This window comes from Lonchura striata, chromosome W (genome assembly GCF_050655825.1).
Source record: "Lonchura striata isolate lonStrDom1 chromosome W, ASM5065582v1, whole genome shotgun sequence".
Classification (NCBI taxonomy): Eukaryota; Metazoa; Chordata; class Aves; order Passeriformes; family Estrildidae; genus Lonchura; species Lonchura striata.
The window spans coordinates 19,282,420-19,301,240 of record NC_140743.1 but is presented as its reverse complement, the minus strand read 5'-3'; the positions used below and the strand labels follow the sequence as shown (position 1 = coordinate 19,301,240).

Here is an 18,821-nt window from a genome sequence, read left to right as displayed (position 1 = left end):
ACTCCCATTCCCATATCTTTGCCTGAGAGCCTTTTGATTTAAAACTCCTAGTAATTCAGAGGGAGGGGGTTTACATTCTCCATTACACAGGAGGCTTTAGCCCTCCTTCGCAGATTCCTGTCTTGTAGAACCTAGACAGATTTTGGTGCCCAACGTAGGGCTCGAGGGCATTGAGAGGGAAAAAGGATTAACAGTTCTTAAGTAATTTGGTTTTTTGTTGCGTGTAAAAACATCTTCAGCATCACCATGTGGTCTAGTTTACCTTGGTTTGGGTGGCATGTGATCGTAGCTATACTTTTCCCATTTGCAGACCCTTATCTAAAAATGGGTCCTATAACTAAGGCTACGGTGTCTGTTATCAAGTTTGGCTTCTGGGTTAATTGGGTGAGGAATTCATGGATCTTTAATTTCCTCTGGAAGGCAGGTACATGGATTCATAGCTATCACACATTAACTGTATGTTTTTGGGGTTACTTTAATAATGGTACCTACTATGAGGAAATAGCGCCTGGGCAAACTTTCTCCCAACCTTTTAACCATCTTTTTGGGTCTGCTCCACCAGTTCTCAAAGGGTTAAGATCCTCTCTAAGTGCTAATGATATCATACAATGGGTGGTGTTGCTGATAGTCCTGTTATATTTAGCACTCAGAGATAAGGGAAGATTAACCTGGATAACTACCCTCACACCTACACCAGAGGCTAGGTATGCTCCTGAAGAACCTGACACTGCCCCAGAGACTTGAGATGCTGCTGCTCCAGAGCCTGACCCTGCCCCACAGCCCACCTCAGAAATGAACCGCCCAGATTGGGTGAGGGTTCTGGTTAAGGAGATACGAGAGATGCTGAAGAAGTGCATTTCCCCAGCTGGTGAGAAACCGGCCCTTTGCCTTGAGGAGGGACAGTCTAATAGTACAGTTGTGGAACCCACAGATGTTACAACTGTCCAGGTTCCAGCTGAACTACAAAGGCAGTCACGGTCAGCAGCAGTGGCCCCGGTAGAAACAAGGAAGTCTAAGGTGAAAGCAGAGCACCCTGCAGATAGGGACAGGAATGGAGGAACCTCACAACCCACAGGGGACCCAGAGATTGCTATCATCACCGAGTCCCTGATGTACGAAAGTCTTCGTAATCTGCATAAAGACATTGTGCGACGAGGGCGTGAGGCTTATGCTACCTGGCTACTCCGGGTTTGGGATCTTATGGGTACAGGCGTGCAGCTGGACGGTGGTGAGGCAAGGAACTTGGGACCCTTGACCCAGGACTCGGGTATAAATCAGGTTTTTGTAAGGGAACCAGGGTCCCTTTCTCTCTGGGAGCGGCTCTTAATGAGTGTCAGGGAGAGGTTTGTCCACAGAGAGAGAATGCAAGAGCACCATCATAGAATGCGCTGGAAGACCCTCGAGGAAGGGATCCAACAGCTGAGGGAAGTGGCAGTATTGGAGGTACTCTTTGGGAGGGATGGACGACACAATAATGACCCCGACAAGGTCAGGTGTACCGGACAAATGCTGTGGAATCTGGCAAATCTTGGGCCATCTCAATACACCACCTTCATTGCAACAATCAATGCTGACGCTCACCGAGAGACAGTGGGTTCTGTTGCCAACAAACTTAGGAATTATGAGAGTATGATTAATGGCCCAATGCAGGCTCATATCTCAGCTGTGATTAAGGAGTTTAAAGAGGAGATGAGGGAGGAGATAAGGAAGGTTAATACAGCACCCGTGAGAGTCACAGGCCCCAGAATCAGCACCCAACAATCCCCACCTAGAGAGAGAGGATACACCCCAAGGGCTAATCTGTGGTTCTTCCTGCGTGACCATGGGGAAGACATGGGGAGGTGGGATGGGAAACCCACTTCTGTCCTGGCAGCACGGGTCCGTCAACTTAAGGAGGGAAACTCTAACCGGGGGATGTCCACCAAAGTGAAGGTAGCCTCAACTTCCCGTGACCAAGCTTGTGGGTACGATCTGTCAGACCCCCTTGAAGGGACCTCTAGTATGTATGCCCAGGAAAAGAATGATAACCAGTGTTAGAGGGGCCCTGTCTCTAGCCAGGGAGAGGCACGGGAAAACCGGATCTTCTGGACAGTGTGGATCCGATGGCCTGGCACATCAGAGCCACAAAAATATGATGCTTTAGTTGATACTGGTGCACAGTGTACTCTGATACCATCGGGACATGTGGGGGCAGAGCCTGTTTCCATTGCTGGTGTGACAGGGGGATCACAACAATTGACTCTGGTGGAAGCCGAGGTGAGCCTGACTGGGAAGGAGTGGAAGAAACATCCTATAGTGACTGGCTCAGATGCTCCGTGTATCCTAGGCATAGACTTCCTCCAGAACGGCTATTACAAAGACCCAAAGGGACTCAGGTGGGCTTTTGGAATAGCCGCTGTAGAGGCAGAAGACATTAAGCAATTGAACACCTTGCCTGGACTGTCAGAAAACCCCTCTGCAGTAGGACTCCTAAGGGTGGAAGAACAACGCGTGCCAATTGCGACCTCGACAGTGCACCGCCGGCAGTATCGGACGGATCGAGATGCCGTGATCCCCATCCACAAAATGATTCGGGAGCTGGAGAGCCAAGGGGTGGTCAGCAAAACCCACTCACCCTTCAACAGCCCCATCTGGCCTGTGCGCAAATCTGACAAAGAATGGAGATTGACTGTGGACTATCGTGGCTTAAATGAAGTGACTCCGCCACTGAGCGCTGCTGTACCGGCTATGCTGAAACTCCAGTACGAGCTGGAGTCCAAGGCAGCAAAGTGGTATGCCACCATTGATATTGCTAATGCGTTTTTCTCCATTCCTCTGGCAGCAGAATGCAGGCCTCAGTTTGCTTTCACCTGGAGGGGCGTACAGTACACCTGGAACCGACTGCCCCAGGGGTGGAAACACAGCCCCACCATCTGCCATGGACTGATCCAGGCTGCACTAGAAAAGGGTGAGGCTCCAGAACACCTGCAATACATTGATGACATCATTGTGTGGGGGAGCACAGCGGCAGAAGTGTTTGAGAAAGGTGAGAGGATCACCCAGATACTACTAGAAGCTGGCTTTGCCATCAAGAAGAGCAAAGTCAAGGGACCTGCCCGAGAAATCCAGTTCCTGGGAGTGAAATGGCAAGATGGACGGCGCCAGATTCCCACTGAGGTCATCAATAAGATCACAGCTATGTCCCCACCAACCAGCAAAAAGGAAACACAAGCTTTCCTAGGTGCCATAGGTTTCTGAAGAATGCACATTCCTGAGTATAGCCAGATTGTGAGCCCTCTTTATCTGGTTACCCGAAAGAAGAATGATTTCCACTGGGGCCCTGAGCAGCAACAAGCCTTCACCCAGATCAAGCAGGAGATCGCTCATGCTGTAGCCCTTGGCCCAGTCAGAACGGGACCAGAGGTCAAGAATGTGCTCTACTCTGCAGCCGGGAACCATGGGTTGTCCTGGAGCCTTTGGCAGAAAGTGCCTGGGGAGACTCGAGGCCGACCACTGGGATTCTGGAGCCAAAGTTACAGAGGGTCTGAAGCCAACTACACTCCCACAGAGAAGGAAATCTTGGCTGCCTTTGAAGGAGTTCAAGCCGCCTCGGAGGTAATTGGCACAGAAACACAACTCCTCCTGGCACCCCGACTACCGGTGCTGGGGTGGATGTTTAAAGGAAAGGTTCCTACTACCCACCATGCCACTGACGCCACATGGAGCAAATGGATTGCCCTCATCACTCAGCGCGCCCGTATTGGAAACCTGAATCACCCTGGGATTTTGGAGGTAATTACAAACTGGCCAGAAGGTGAAAACTTTGGTCTCACTGATGATGAGGAGCAGGTACAAGTGGCAAGGGCTGAAGAAGCTCCACCATACAACCAACTACCAGCAGAGGAGACCTGCTACGCTCTTTTCACTGACGGTTCCTGTCGCATCGTAGGGATGAACCGGAAGTGGAAAGCAGCCGTATGGAGCCCCACACGCCAAGTTGCACAAGCTACCGAAGGAGAAGGTGGATCAAGCCAACTCGCTGAGCTCAAGGCCGTTCAGCTGGCTCTGGACATTGCTGAAAGGGAGAAGTGGCCAAAGCTCTACCTTTATACTGATTCATGGATGGTAGCCAATGCTCTGTGGGGCTGGCTGGGAAGGTGGAGGAAGGCCAACTGGCAACGTAGAGGAAAGCCAATCGGGGCTGCTGATATATGGAAAGACATTGCCTCTCGGGTGGAAAAGCTGACGGTGAAAGTCCGTCATGTAGATGCCCATGTCCCCAAAAGTCGGGCTAATGAGGAGCACCGAAACAACGAGCAGGTAGATCAGGCAGCAAAAATAGAGGTGTCAAAGATAGACTTAGATTGGCACCATAAGGGGGAGTTGTTCCTGGCTCGATGGGCTCATGATGCCTCAGGTCATCAGGGCAGAGATGCCACCTACAAGTGGGCACGAGACTGAGGGGTGGATTTAACCATGGACAGTGTTTCCCAGGTTATCCATGACTGTGAGACGTGTGCTGCCATCAAACAGGCCAAGAGAGTGAAGCCCCTATGGTAAGGTGGGCGGTGGTCCAAGTACAAGTATGGGGAGGCCTGGCAGATTGACTACATCACACTGCCCCAGACACGCCAAGGCAAGCGCTACGTGCTGACCATGGTGGAAGCCACCACTAGATGGCTGGAGACTTTCCCTGTACCTCATGCCACTGCCCGGAACACCATCTTAGGCTTGGAAAAGCAAGTCCTGTGGAGACACGGCACCCCTGAGAGAATTGAGTCTGACAACGGCACCCATTTCAAGAACAGCCTTATCAACACCTGGGCCAGAGAACATGGTATCGAATGGATATATCATATTCCCTATCATGCTCCAGCTGCCGGCAAAGTTGAACGGTGCAACGGACTCCTTAAGACTACCCTAAAGGCACTTGGTGGGGGAACATTTAGAAACTGGGAAATTAACCTGGCAAAAGCAACCTGGATGGTCAACACCCGAGGGTCTGTCAATCGAGCTGGCCCTGCCCAGTCAGAACCCTTACACGCAGTAGATGGAGATAAGGTCCCTGTAGTACATATGAAAGGTATTTTAGGGAAAACTGTTTGGATTAATCCCACCTCAGGCAAAGACCAACCCATTCGTGGGATTGTCTTTGCTCAAGGACCTGGTTACACTTGGTGGGTAATGCAGAAAGATGGGGAGACCCGCTGTGTACCACAGGGAAACTTGGTGGTAAGTGAGAACTGGGTGTAAGATTTCATGGTGTGCAGATGGAAATAGAATAAGGCGTGGATAATGTCCTGGGTTGTAAGATAAGCTTGTATTCTATTTGCCATCTGTTGAAGGCAAACCTGTTGGGCAGGTTTTGTTATCTCTCCCAAAGACAATGGTTTGCCACGTAGAGGCAATGGTTTGTTTATACACTATTGACTGACTCACTGCCGGGCTGGTAAATGTAACACCGTGAGGGGTCCCACCCAGAGGGGGAAGCCAAGCACTCTATTATTGTTTAAAGGGGTAGCTTTTTGGGGAGACGAGGCAGCTCTCTGGGCGGGACTCAGAGAGAAGCAGCTCGCTCTCTCTCTTCGCGGGATTCCCAGAGAAGCAGCTCTCTCTTCTTCGCGGGATCTCGCAGCGAAACAGCCGGGGAGGCGGCGGCGGCGGAGCTCGGAGGCAACCCTGGCGCAGAGGAAGACCGGCCCCACTGCCACCAGATCTTCAGAGGAAAACTATACCCTTCAAAAGATCACCACTTCAGCTGCAGTTCATCAACCACTGCAAGGGGATCAATCGTCCCAGCAGGACTGCTACTGGCACCCCAAATCCTCAGGTTCTGGACTTTTTTCACTGGTTTTGTTTGTACCGATTGCATTTGCCTTTTTAAATTGTTGTCTAGTTTTCTCCTAGTAAAGAATTGTTACTCCCATTCCCATATCTTTGCCTGAGAGCCTTTTGATTTAAAACTCCTAGTAATTTGGAGGGGGGGGGGGGTTACCTTCTCCATTACACAGGAGGCTTTAGCCCTCCTTCGCAGATTCCTGTCTTGTCGAACCTAGACACTGGGCTCAACTTTAATTTGGACTCTTCTACTCTCTCCCCCTCAAGCAAGAGGACAGGGAATGGAGGATGCAGTAATTTCAGCACATGTGCCGGATACTCCGTCCTCTTCACTCTCTTCTCTACTCGGGGAGGTAATAAAAATTCCTCCTGACCCCCATCACTTACCCAGGTGCCACTTCAGAATAGGTATGAGGCCCTGGATCCAGAGGGCCGGCCAGATGACGTAGAAGAAAATGATCCGTCCAGTGAAACTCCCAATTACGCTTCATCTGTCAGATGGATAACCACCTCTAATATTCAAAAGAAAAGAAGGGTAATCGTAGTAGGTGACTCCCTTCTGAGAGGAACAGAGGGGCCCATATGATGACCAGACCCATCTCACAGGGAGGTCTGCTGCCTCCCTAGGGCCCCGGGTATAGGATATTACCAAGAGACTCCCTGGGCTGATTCAGCCTTCTGATTATTACCCACTGCTGATACTCCAAGCTGGCAGTGATGAGATTGAAAGGAGGAGCATCAGGGCAATTAAAAGGGACTTCAGGGCACTGGGTCAAGTGGTTAATAGGGCTGGAGCACAAGTAGAGTTCTGCTCAGTCCCTTTGGTAGCAGAGAAAAACAATGAAAGTAATAGGAGAGCCCACATGTACTGGTTTAGGGCAAATTTGAGAGAAAACCTCCAAAAAGTGCCCCCCCCTCCCCCCGAAAGCAAACCCACACGGCCCCTGCCCCCAATCAGTTCAGGAAGAATTTCCTCAGAGAGAAGTGGAAAAAACCTGCTTATTTAAACAGGCAAAGCACTTCCCAGCACACAAAATGAACAATACCAGATGACAAAACTCATTTGCTACTCTGAAGAGATGACAAATTCAAAAAGTGTCTCCTGGGAGTGGTTGCTCTGTTATCAGTCCCTCTGGCACTGAAAATGGCTGCTGCTGCCCAGAGTAGGCCCTGGTAGGCCACAAAGTGCGAGCTCTCGGTGTTTCCCCGAAAGTAAAATCATGTGATCCTCCTGTCACGCCAGCGATAGAGACAGATTCTGTCCTCACAGGTCTCAATGGGATTAATGTGCACTGCGCACTAGTATCAACTAAAGCTTTATATTTTTGAAGTTCTGATGTGCCAGGCCAATGAATCCACATAGTCCAAACAACACGGTTTTCCCTCACCTCTACCTGGCTAGAGGCAGGGCCCCTCTAACCTGGTTATCCTTCTTTCCCTGGGCATGTCTTAGAGGTTCCTTCAAGGGGATTGGACATTGCATCATCAACATCATGCCTGGCAGTTCGGCAATTCGGGCAACTGGAGCTGCTTTCCTTTTCGTAGAACTTCCTCTCTGAGTCTTGCCTTTCTTCAATTCACACGCCCATTGTTGCAGAGCAGCAGTAGATTTCCCATCACATTTCCTCCGCAATCATGCAGGAAGAACCACAGCTCAGCTCGTGGGATGTACCTTCTCTCCCCATCTGGGGAACTTCTGCGTTGGATGCCAGAACTTCTGATCTGTACTGCCAAGACTTGGAGGTCTTCTTTAATATCCTCCTTGAGTTTCTTATGATTCTCCTCTATCTTGTCCTCTACTTTCTGCAGATGTGTTTCTACCACTGGGATTCTGGCATGAGTTGGGCCATGTACAGCATCTGCATATGCTCAGAGCTTCCCCGCCATATCAAGCACGATCTCTCCCTGTCATCCTGCTTCATTATTGCTAAGCAGAAGCGTATTCTTGTGGCGCAAGTCGTACAAGTTTTCGCCACATCACAGATGTACATGGTACCAAGTCTGGATTCCTAGTTGCTATGTCATCTGAGAAGATAATCTCTGCCACTGCCATTTCTCTCAGACGTTGGATCCCTTGTTCTATGGTCTTCCACTGGGTTTGCTGCATATAGAGATCATCTGCACACAGGTATCTTTGTGCTACACTTTCCAGGACTCGTGCCCAGAGGCTGTGAGGTTTAGCCCCCCTCATCATTCCTTGATCGATGACAGGATCATGTGACAGGGATCCCAAATGCCTCACTTCAGTGTTGTCCAGAATTGTAGCCTTGCCTGCAGCATCCCAAAGACGGGCTAACCAACTAATTATAGATTCATCAGGTCATCGCGTGTAATCCTTTCTGAGGCCATGAAGGTCCTTCAGGGAAAAGAACTCAATATTGGCTTCTGATCTTGTACCAGTTGCTTTGACTCCTGATTTTATGTCAGCAGGCATTGAGGGTCCTTCTCCTGCATTATCATCATCATCATCCACTGGTCAATCGGTCTTTTCTGTGCGCTTTCCACTTCTTGTGCTAGTAGCAACAGCCATTGGTTGAGACTTACAGTCTGGTTTAGCTGCTGGCTTCGTAACTGGGGTGTTGGCTGCAGCCTGGGTGACTGGGATAGCTGTTGATTTATCTCCCTGCCCCCCTTCCTCTGTCTGCTGCCCTACAGTATCTAGCAGGGTGCGATAAACATATGCCAGGGCCCAGCTCACTGCAATGACCTTTTTCTCCTTAGGCTCATCATGGCACTTCTCTTTCAGGTATTTCCCCACCTCAGCTGGGTTCTGAATTTGTTCACGTGGAAAGTCCCAAACTACATGGTCAGAAAATTCCTTTAAGATTTGGCCCATATCCTCCCATTTCCCACACCACTCAGGATTTCTCACACTTGGGTCTACTCCTGGGTCAGGGGTCTCATCAGCCCCTCTAGAAATCTCAGCCCTCATTCTAGAGAGACTGTAGACTGTATAGAGAAAGCTTACCAGACTGAACACCAGAAAGATGGTCTCTTTAACAGTCAGGGGAAACTGAACATTCTCCAATAGGGATGTAGCAGATTCAGAGAAGAAGGAAATCAAAGGCTGAAAAGCCTCATCCCCTGCTTCTCCTCTAACAAACTGGGTGCATAACCATACCCATGAACCATAAATTCCTGGAACAGACTCCAGTACCTTCATAAACTTCCTACAAGTCATTACAACTAAGCCCAGCCCAATAGCTATTCTGGTCAGTGCCCCTCTGCTGCAAAAACTACATATTAGGGACAATACCGGAGCCATTCCTGGATAAGAAAATAAACCTAGGGACCATACAGGTATTAAGACCTCAAAAAAGCCTAGGGACCAGAAACACATGCAAGCCTCCACCCCAAGAGACATTATGAATTTAAACAACATGGCTACTAACTGCTCTATACCAACACAGAGTAATTGCAACCAAAATACAATCAGAACAGGGTTTTTTCCACTCTCTTGACCCACGCGTTAGGGCCCAAAATATTTGTCCTAGTTTAGGGCAAATTTGTGAGAAAACCTCCAGAAGAAGCCTCCAGAAAGCAAATCCCCACAGGCCCTCCGCCCACCTGTCTCGGGAAGAATTTCCTTGGAGGCAAGTGGAAAAAAAACCTGTTTATTTAACAGGCAAAGCACTCCCCAGCACAAAAAGTGAACAACACCAGATGACAAAACTCTTTCACCTCTCTGAAGAGATGGCAAATTCAGAAAGTCTCTCCTGGGAGTGGTCGCTCTGTTATCAGTCCCTCCGGCGCTGGGAATGGCTGCTGCAGGCCACAAAGTGCAAAACTCTCGGTGTTTTCCCAGGTCCCAGTCCGGAGCAGGTTCAAATGGTTCCAAGAAAAGGGAAACAAAGACAGTCCAGGGAAAATTCAGACTGCCTAGATAAACAAACTAACAAGCAAAAAGCAAAAGCAAGCACAAGCAGGAGCAAGAGCAAAGGCAAAAGCAAAAATCAAAAGCACCACTCTGTACTGCACTGTCTATGTCCAGCAGACCTTGGGGGAGTGAGCAGGCTGATTACAAAACAAAACTTCACTTTTCAAAGCCAGTCTTGAAGGCACAGAACATAATATCCAACATAAACAGAACAGACGACTGGGGATACAAGCATCATAACGACACCCTAGGACAGTAATATAATTGATAAAAAGCACCAATTATGAGGACAAGTGGTGGTGAAATTTCCCCCCCCCCCCCCCCCCCCGGTCAAGCCCCTTCTCTGAAGCCCCCTTTCAGCACTAGTTGTACTTTGTCCATGAAAATGTATCTTGAAGAGTTGTTCTCGGCCTTGGTTCCCAGGAAGAACCAAGATAGGATAGGGACCCTGTACCTCCAGGGGCTTGGAGCTCTGGAATTTTTGTCTTTCTGCTTAGGGAAAGGCCATGAAAAAGTACTGGGAAAACTAGCTACTAATACAATAGGTGACAGACTTACAAATATATGTGTGAAGAATACAGAGAACATATAAAATAAAAAGGCAAAACCCAAATGGCATCAATACTAGTGAGAGAAAACCAAGAATTACTCATGCAGAGGAACAAAATCAGATGGGTGCAGTTTTTGACAAGTGTCTTGGGGATGGTTTATTACCCCATCCCCTTTTTGGGGTCTTTTATTTGTTTTGTGCCCAGAGGAGGGGGCTGTTGCCACTCCATTTCCCATCCTCCATGGCTCCAGGGCTGTTGCAATGAATGGGGAACCGAGCCTGGGTTTCTGGGGGGAATTGGTGGCAGGACAAGAGGCAGTCTTCTGCTCTTATGGCTGGCGGTTTGACTAGACACATGCGACCAGTATCTCTGACCAAGGTTCCTGCTGTTTCTGTGGGTTTTGCCTTCTGTGGTTTGTGGTTCTGTTGTCACTGCCATTGTTGTTGTTTGTTTGCCTTGTTATACATGCTAGTAAAGAACTGTTATTCCTTTTTGTGGAGTTGTGTTATGTATATGTTTTATTATCCCTGTATTATGTATTGGTTTATTCCTTTGTACCCCCGTGTGCAACTTGGTTTATCCCCAGTTTTCCCGCCTTGTCCGCCCTTCCCGCCTTCCCAGTATCTATCCATCACCCTGAAAGAGGCATTTTACCCCCCCCGGGTGCCTTGTCTATCACTCGGTGCCCCTTCCCATCTATCCAGAAGCTTCTACTCAGGGCACCGGGTGATTGGGCGAGGACCTGGGGCTCCCCCCATATCCTTCCCCCATTGGACCCCACCATATCCCCCCATCCCGGAGCCACCCCCTATCCCTATCCCCATTGGTCGTTGGATACCCCTCCCTTACAGTTTATAAGCCAGTGCAAGCACCTTGTGCTTGTTCCTGTTGGCTGGCACCGTTCTAGGACATTTGGCCCCGTTGGGCTACAATAAACTCGGACTTAGCCCCCAGCAGGATCCGCTCTTCATTTACCACCGCGAGGCTTGCTAGCGCTGCTCGGGACCCACAAAGGCACTCTCCAAACCCCAGCTGGGAGCGGCGGAGGGTGCCTCCATCGCCCGCCCTCGCCCCAGGATGAGAGCTAGCCGGGGCTGAGACAAAGGGAACCGGGGCGGGAGCGCGGCACCTTTTCCCATATCTTTGCCCAAAAGCCCCTTAATTTCAAAACTGCAATAATCTGGAGGGGAGGGAGTAACATTTTCCATTCCAGGGGAGGCTCCTTAGCAGACATCTGTCTTTCAAACCAAGACAACAAGACTGCACTTTGCCTCCCAAAGAACAGAAAGGGTCAATATGACTTCCCAGGCAAAGCACGCAACAAAGTGAATTCTCCAGAACTCTTCTAGACCTTGTCTGGTCCAACTAGTTAAACCTGAGGCAGTCATCCTAAGAGACACAGTTGGACCATGTTTGACTTTAGTAAGCTGTAGAATGGTAATAAGGGTAAGTAACATCAGTTGTCTAAACCCAAATATAAATTGCACACACAAAAAGTATGTGATCACACTCAAACTGCTTTATAAGGATTTTTTATAAACTTCATTAAGTTGTTTCTCATTTTTAAATCCTCTGCATAGCTCAATAAAAATATTAAACCATAAGTATTTCAGTATTTTTTATTTTCTCTTGATTACTTATTGTATTAGGTTTGTGTGGCAAGGTTTTGGTAGTGACGGGACTACAGGGGTGGCTTCTGTGAGAAGATGCAAGAAACTTTCCTTATGTCTGATAGATCCTGTGCCAGTCAGCTAGAAGACAGACCCCCTGCTGGCCAAGGCATAAGTGATGGCAGTAGTGCCTCTGGGATAACATTTTTAAGAAGAGGGAAAAAAACCTGCAAAACAGCAACTTCAGCCAGAGACAGGAGTGAGAATGTGAGAATATGAGAAACAACCCTGAAGACACCAAAGGCAGTGAAAAAGGAGGGGGAGGAGGTGCTTCAGGCACTGGAACAGAGATTCTGTTGCAGCTCACAGTGAAGACCATGGGGAAGCAGCTGTCCCCCTGCAGCCCATGGAGGTCCATGGGGATGCAGAAATTCACTTGCAGCCTGTGGAGGTGACTACACTGGAGCAAGTGGATGCCCAAATGAGGCTATGGCCCTGTTGGAAGCCTGCACTGGAGCAGGCTCCTGGCAGGACATGTGGCCTCCATGGAAGCGACCCATGCAGAAGCAGTTCATTAAGAGCTCCAGCCCATTAGGACTTACACTGGAGAAGTTTGTGTGGAACTGTCTCTTGTTGGAGGGATTCCATACTGGAACAAGAGGAGCGTGTGAGGAGTGCTCCCCCTGAGGAGGAAGGAGAGGCAGAAAAAATGTGTGATGAACTGACCACAACTCCCATTCCCCATCACCCTGTGCCACTGGGGGAAGGAGGTAGAGAATTTGGGAGTGAAGTTAAGCCCATGCAGAAGGGAGGGGAGAGGGGAAGAAGGGAGGGGTGAGAAGAAGGTGATTTTAAGATTTTTGTAAATTTCTCATTATCCTACTCTGATTTGATTGAAATAAATGCAATTAATTTCCCTAAGTTGGGTCTGTCTTGCCCATGAAAGTAATTGGTGAGTGAGGTCTCCCTGTCCTTATCTCCACCCAGGAGCCTTCTGTTCTATTTTCTGTCCTTTGTCTGGCTGTGGAGGGGAGGGAGAGAGCATCTTTGGTGGGTGCCTGGCATCCGGCCAGTATGAACCCACTATAGTTCCCTAAAAGACAAAAGAAAGTTCATGTCTATTTGAAAAAATAAAAATAGTAAAGTAAGAACTGAGGAAATTAAAAGTTTAAAGTTTGCATAAACATGCTCCTCACTACTACCTATTTTCATCCTAAGTTGTCCTGGTTTTGTTTGGGATGAAGTTCATTTTCTTCCTAGTAGCTGGTACAGTGCTGTGGTTTAGATTCACTATGAGAATAATGTTGATAACACAGTGATGTTTTAGCTGTTGCTCAGCAGTGCTTACCCTAAGTCAAGGGCTTTTCAGTGTCCTATGCTCTGCAAGTGAGGAGCTGCACAAGGAGCTGGGAGGGAACTGTCAGAGACTGAAACACTGAAACACTGATATAAAGTTTTGCTCATTATAGCAAAACTGTATAAAGGAGCCAACAAAGCCCACCGCTCCCTAAAGAATGCCTGACTGGAACTTTGGACTGAAAGTCAAACTGCTGAGATTAGATAGAAAGAAATGTATTCTTCAATCATTTTAGGCCCAGGGAGAAGTAACCAAATAAGGGAAAGAATGCAAGTCAAATCCAGCAGCCATACTAGGAATCATCTTTGACTTGCTTTTGGGGTATGGGAGGCCGTAACCCACAGACCCATTTTGCTGGGAGCATGTTCGCACAGATTTCCCCTCAACCAAGGTGGGGGAAAAAGTTTCAGTGTGTCATAACCTCTGCCCAGGGACAGTGAACCCATCCTCACTTATGCAAACTGGGAAGGCTATATCCATGGGACATTCACGTGAAAAACAACTGAGTGGGTGCATTAATCCATCAAACACCTCCTGAAGTGTCCCTCAGAGTCATTCCTGAAGCCTTGTACTGCAGGACTGCACGTGATGCAACAAACCCAGAGTCTGTTGTGAGACAATGGCAAACTCCCCCCTGCCCCCGCTGGGGAAGTGCCTGGGTTTTCCTACCTGGCCTAAGCATATATTAACCCATCAGATTCTATGCTTTTTGGGGGGACCTTCACCACCAAGAAAACCATCTGGAAAAGATCAATGGAACATCATTGGGATCCATGGTGTTATAGATGACTAATGTAATAGTTGGCTCTCACAAATAAGAAATACATATTATGTAGATGTTAAAATGTATAGTGATGTTATTGTAATATGTCCTCCCATAGCCCTCTTTCCCCTCCCCTGACACTGTGCCACTCCTTGGGTCCACTAGGGGACTCCTGGCTCTCTCTGGCACAGTGGACGGTGGGAGACACTCTCTCATGCCTCGGAAAGTCAGGAGGGCTGTGGGAACTCAAAATGGCTCTCAGACATTTTTAGAGGTTCCAGGCCTTGGTCAGAAGCATTCTAGACCCTGGCAGGCAGCTGAAAAACAGCTATGATTTTGAGTTTGAGCCATGGAATGAATTACCAACTTTGGAGGTGGAACAAGCAGTCACAAAAGGTTAGATAGCATAGTAAAAGTAATTACAAAGTAGAGGGGAAATTTTTTTAGTATTGTACAGGGGGGTTTTAGCACATGTACAGGGGGGTTTTCACTTTGTACATGGGGGTCAGAAGTTCTAAGATGGAGGAAAATGGGCTGATCCTGTTCTTCCTCCTTCTTTTTCCTTACCTCCATGTTCTTGGTGATGTTGGCACTCACAGATTGGTTTAGAGTAGAAAAACACTTGGCAGCATAGGTAGTAGGTATTGGGGAATAATTGTAAACATGTTATACATAATATATCTTATAAAAAATAGCAACAGCCCTGGGCGGGGGGAGAGACGAAGAAGACAGCAGACAGAGAGGATGTCTATGTGTGTGTGTGCCTCTATCCAGGTCGCCGATCAAATAGCCGCAGTTCAAGAACATAATCTGTTAGATAACTAGCAATAAACTGCCTTGAGACCAAACAGCTAAAGCCTGCGGAGTTTTTCTTTGGAAGCATGGGTTGGAGGAGGAATTTCACCACCATATGAGACCCCAGAGCAAGGCCGGGGTTCTCACAATTGGTGTCCCTGGTCGAGCGTCAACAAAAAGAAGAAAAAGAAACATCAAACAACCTCCAACCTTCATTGGCAGAAAAAGAAAGAAGAAGAAAAAAAAAAAGGAAGAGAAGTACACACACTCTCCGCAATTTCAAGAAGAGAGGGACCAGAAAGCTCAAGATAAGAACCTGACCTTCACCAAGGCATTTTGTCTGGAGGACAGCCAGGAGGAGAGAAACCAGAAGCGCACCTGGGATTCCTCGCCTGCGGCCTGCTGGATGATGGACAGTGCCATCTCTGGACTGACTTCATGCTGACTCAGCTTTTGGTGAGAATGGTCGAAATTAAGAACATGGGGAGGGAAGGCATTCCCCCAAGGACACACGAAAGATTTTTTTTTAGCCCTGTAGGGCGAGACTTCTACCCATCAGGTAGAGATAGCCCCAAATGAAATGAAAGCTTTGTTATTATAGGTGCGGTGTAGTCACTCGCACACAGATGAATATTTTTCTTGGGATTGAATTTTTGGCAAGGGATCAATAAGCAACTTTATTACTGAGCCACAAAAGAACAAAAAGATAAGACTGCCGCAAAACTTTTGCTTTTAACAAGGACAATATTATAGCCAGCTCTACGGCACGGCACGTCCGGCCGGATAGCTGGGGCTCCTATGGGAGCACAAAGGGGGAAGATTGCCCAGCCAGCAGCTTGGGGCAGTTTTCCTCACCACAGATCCAGGGGAAGCAGGATTGCCTCCCGTGGAGAATCAGGGGATGGTCTGTCATCATGCCCTGTGTCTCCGGGTTGCCACTGTTCCTCAGTTTCCCTCGAACCTCAATCCCTGAGCTCCTCCAATGCAAATCCCCCAGACAGAGAGATAAGCCAAGCACAGCCACAGCCCCTGGTGGGGGAAGGGACCAAGCGCTGCTCGAGTCCGAACCCGCGACGAGAGGGGCGGTGGCGGCGGCGTCTCCTGTAGGGGAGGGTGCAGAGGGAGTGCAGAGCAGCGAGGGAAGAGGAGGGGAGAGGAGAAATCTTTCGTAGCTGCACAGGCGGGGAATTCAAAACAGCCCGCGGTGCAGGCAAGAGGGGGGGCAGCGGGAACAGCGCAGACACGGGGCGGCAGGGGCGTGGGTGCAGCGGCCAGGCGTCCCGAGCGTCTCGTGACGCGTTCGGTGTCGAGAATCCGTAAAGCCGCAGAAGCGGCCACCCAAAAGGCGCGAGAGGCAGCTCCCTGACCGCGGCAGCCAGATCCGCTGAGGAAATAGCAGAGGGACAGCGAGAGGCGTCACTCGCTGCAACTCAGGCAGCGGGCACGTGCGTGAAGCTTGAGCAAAACCCGACAGCTACGGGTAGAGGGGATTTTTCGCATCTGGAACGCATGGGATGGGGTGCAGGCAGGGCGGAGCCAGCGCGCACGGGCTGTGGGTGCTGGAACAGAGTCAGGAGAGGGGCAAAGCGAGATGGGAGACATCGGGGCCGGAATGGGAACAGGAAGGTGGTTGCGTCGGTCTTGGAGGGGGGACGGCAGTGGCTCTGAATCAAAGGCGGTGAGAGCCGGAGTTAGGCGAAAGCACGGCCGGGACCAGAGCAGGAGCGTCCACACCCCCAGGGTGACGCAGGCGGGGACGGAGCGAGGCCAGGATGACTCAGGGCACGGGTCCGTTGCAATTCCCATGGCAACAGCCAGCATAAACCCACAGCCACCCCTGTCAGTTTCAGACACGGCCAGAACAGAACAGTTATTGCATCAAGAATCAGTTACACATGGATCAGTTGTTAGAAGAAATGTTAGACTGAAAGTTTATCAGGAATTAGTACGGGGTTTGCAAATATAAATCAATTGTCAGAAGAAATGCACAAATGTTATCGGAAGTGCAAATTGGAGAGCAGAGTGCGCCGAACGGTAGAGCAGGGTCTCTCGCATCTCGAGCGTCGGCCGCCAGCCAGCCAGGCGTCCACAAACTGCACGGCAACCGCGGGGGGGGGGAAACCCGAGCGCGGGGATGCGGCGCAGGGCGGGGCGGTGGCAGAAAGCGGCGATTGCGTGCTGATGACGTCAGCAGGGCGATGAACCACGCTGAGAGCGGGGACAGCCACCGGGGCCGGGCGGGACGACTCAGAGCGGGACCGGAGCGGTGCCAGGTCCGATCGGGAGAGGGGAGGGGGCAGTCCCGAGCCCACGGCCGTGGCTGGGGTCGGCACGGCGGGGCGCAGTCAGGGACGGCGTTCCTTCTCTCGTTCCCATGGCGACACAGACAGAGACGGGTGAATCCAGGCTGTGCACGCGTTTGCGGGAGTTAAAGCGAACGCAGAAGTGTCTGAGGGATAGATTGCAGGCACGGGTCCAGCACAGACAACACTGGGCATGCGCGGGGGCTGAGAGCAAGAGAGAGACACAGTCACCCCAATGCAGGCAGAAGCAGGGTGCGACTGTGCCAGAACTGCTCCCCTCCACACCACTCAGGCTGTGCAAGCGGGGACTGGGCAGAGCCAGGGCAAAGATTTCCTCGGTTGCTGCCTCTCCACAGCAGAGCTGCGGTGTGACAGATGCTGAGGTTTTTTCCACTGCAGTGCACATCCAAATATTAACAACAATTACACGGCACAGCCCAGAAACCACAGCAGCCAAAGTAAACAACTTTTTGCAAGCACATCTATTGCACCAAATGTCCCACAGCAATGATGAGATGGAATTCCAACATTCATCCAAAAAATAAGATACAGTTAAGTCGCCACTTGAAATCATAAGGGTCTCCTTCTAACTTCTCCAATGTTTCTAAACGCTAACCCCAGATTTTTTAGTTAAGTGACAGAATTGCTCAGCAGATGCACCCACTTGGTGTGATGAAGAATATTGTTTATGAAACACAATGTGAAAAAGAGATATCATAATGAGAATTGGTATAGAAAATTGAATAGCATGAAACTTTAGTAATTTATTATATAAAGTTTTAAGTTAAGTTGTATTTTAGCATTCTATTAATGATAGAATTGATTTTTATATAGTTTAGTTTAAGTTAAGTATTGTTTAATTAGAGTATATCACTTTAAGTTTATCTTAGTTTGGGCCCTGAAAAAGTTAAGTTTATAAGCGTTTAATTGATAATGGATTTATATATTGTTAATTTGATATATATATATAGATTTCATAAAGTTAATATAAATTAGGGATTTTTTTACCAATATTTTTATATATTTAGTTTAAGTAATGTTTAATTAAAAAATTATTTTAAGATTTTCAAAGGTTAAGTTTGTTTCATTAATAAAGTTTAGTTTTTTTCTTTAAGGATAAGAAGGTTTTGACTGAAAGAGTTTATGAGATGATAATGAATATTAAGTTAAAGGGAAGACACAGTCTATAGAATCCTTGGTTTTATTTTAGTCTTTTCTGTTTTATTGTAAGCTTATCAGTGTATAAGAGTCTTGAAGGAATTTATTCTGAGTTTTTCTGAGATTGATTTCATTGTTTAATGATCACTTGTTTATTTTGTTATTTCTTTGTGTAATGATAAAAAGGGTGTTTGTTTCCAAATTCTTTCTTTTACGTTTAACTATTTAAGTGTTTTATAAATGTTATTGTTAAGAAATTTTATCATGTTATCAGGTGAAGCTCTGCGCTTTATTTTTTCATAGCAAATTTTCGTATGTTTTATTGCTGTTTATGTAATCTCATCCAGGTTACCTGTCATTCTGAAGTCTCATTTTGGATTTTAACGATGTTGTGCATTTTTCTAGGTGAACTCTCTGGTTTGTTTTTATATCTCTTGTGAGTGGAATCATTGCATTTCTATTTCTTATCATTCTTGAATGTTTTTCAGAAGATCTCAGAGACAGATGCCTGAAGGATTCTGGCAGCCTTTTGTTAATGTTAATCTTATGGTTTCTTACAATTGAAAAACATCCTTTTCCTTCAAAGGAGT

General features: G+C 48.3%; 1 pseudogene; it reads right to left on the bottom strand.

Annotated features, from left to right (window-relative positions):
- Nucleotides 1–15,565: 15,565 nt before the first annotated feature.
- Nucleotides 15,566–16,576, bottom strand: LOC146763137 (uncharacterized; annotated as a pseudogene).
- Nucleotides 16,577–18,821: the final 2,245 nt, after the last annotated feature.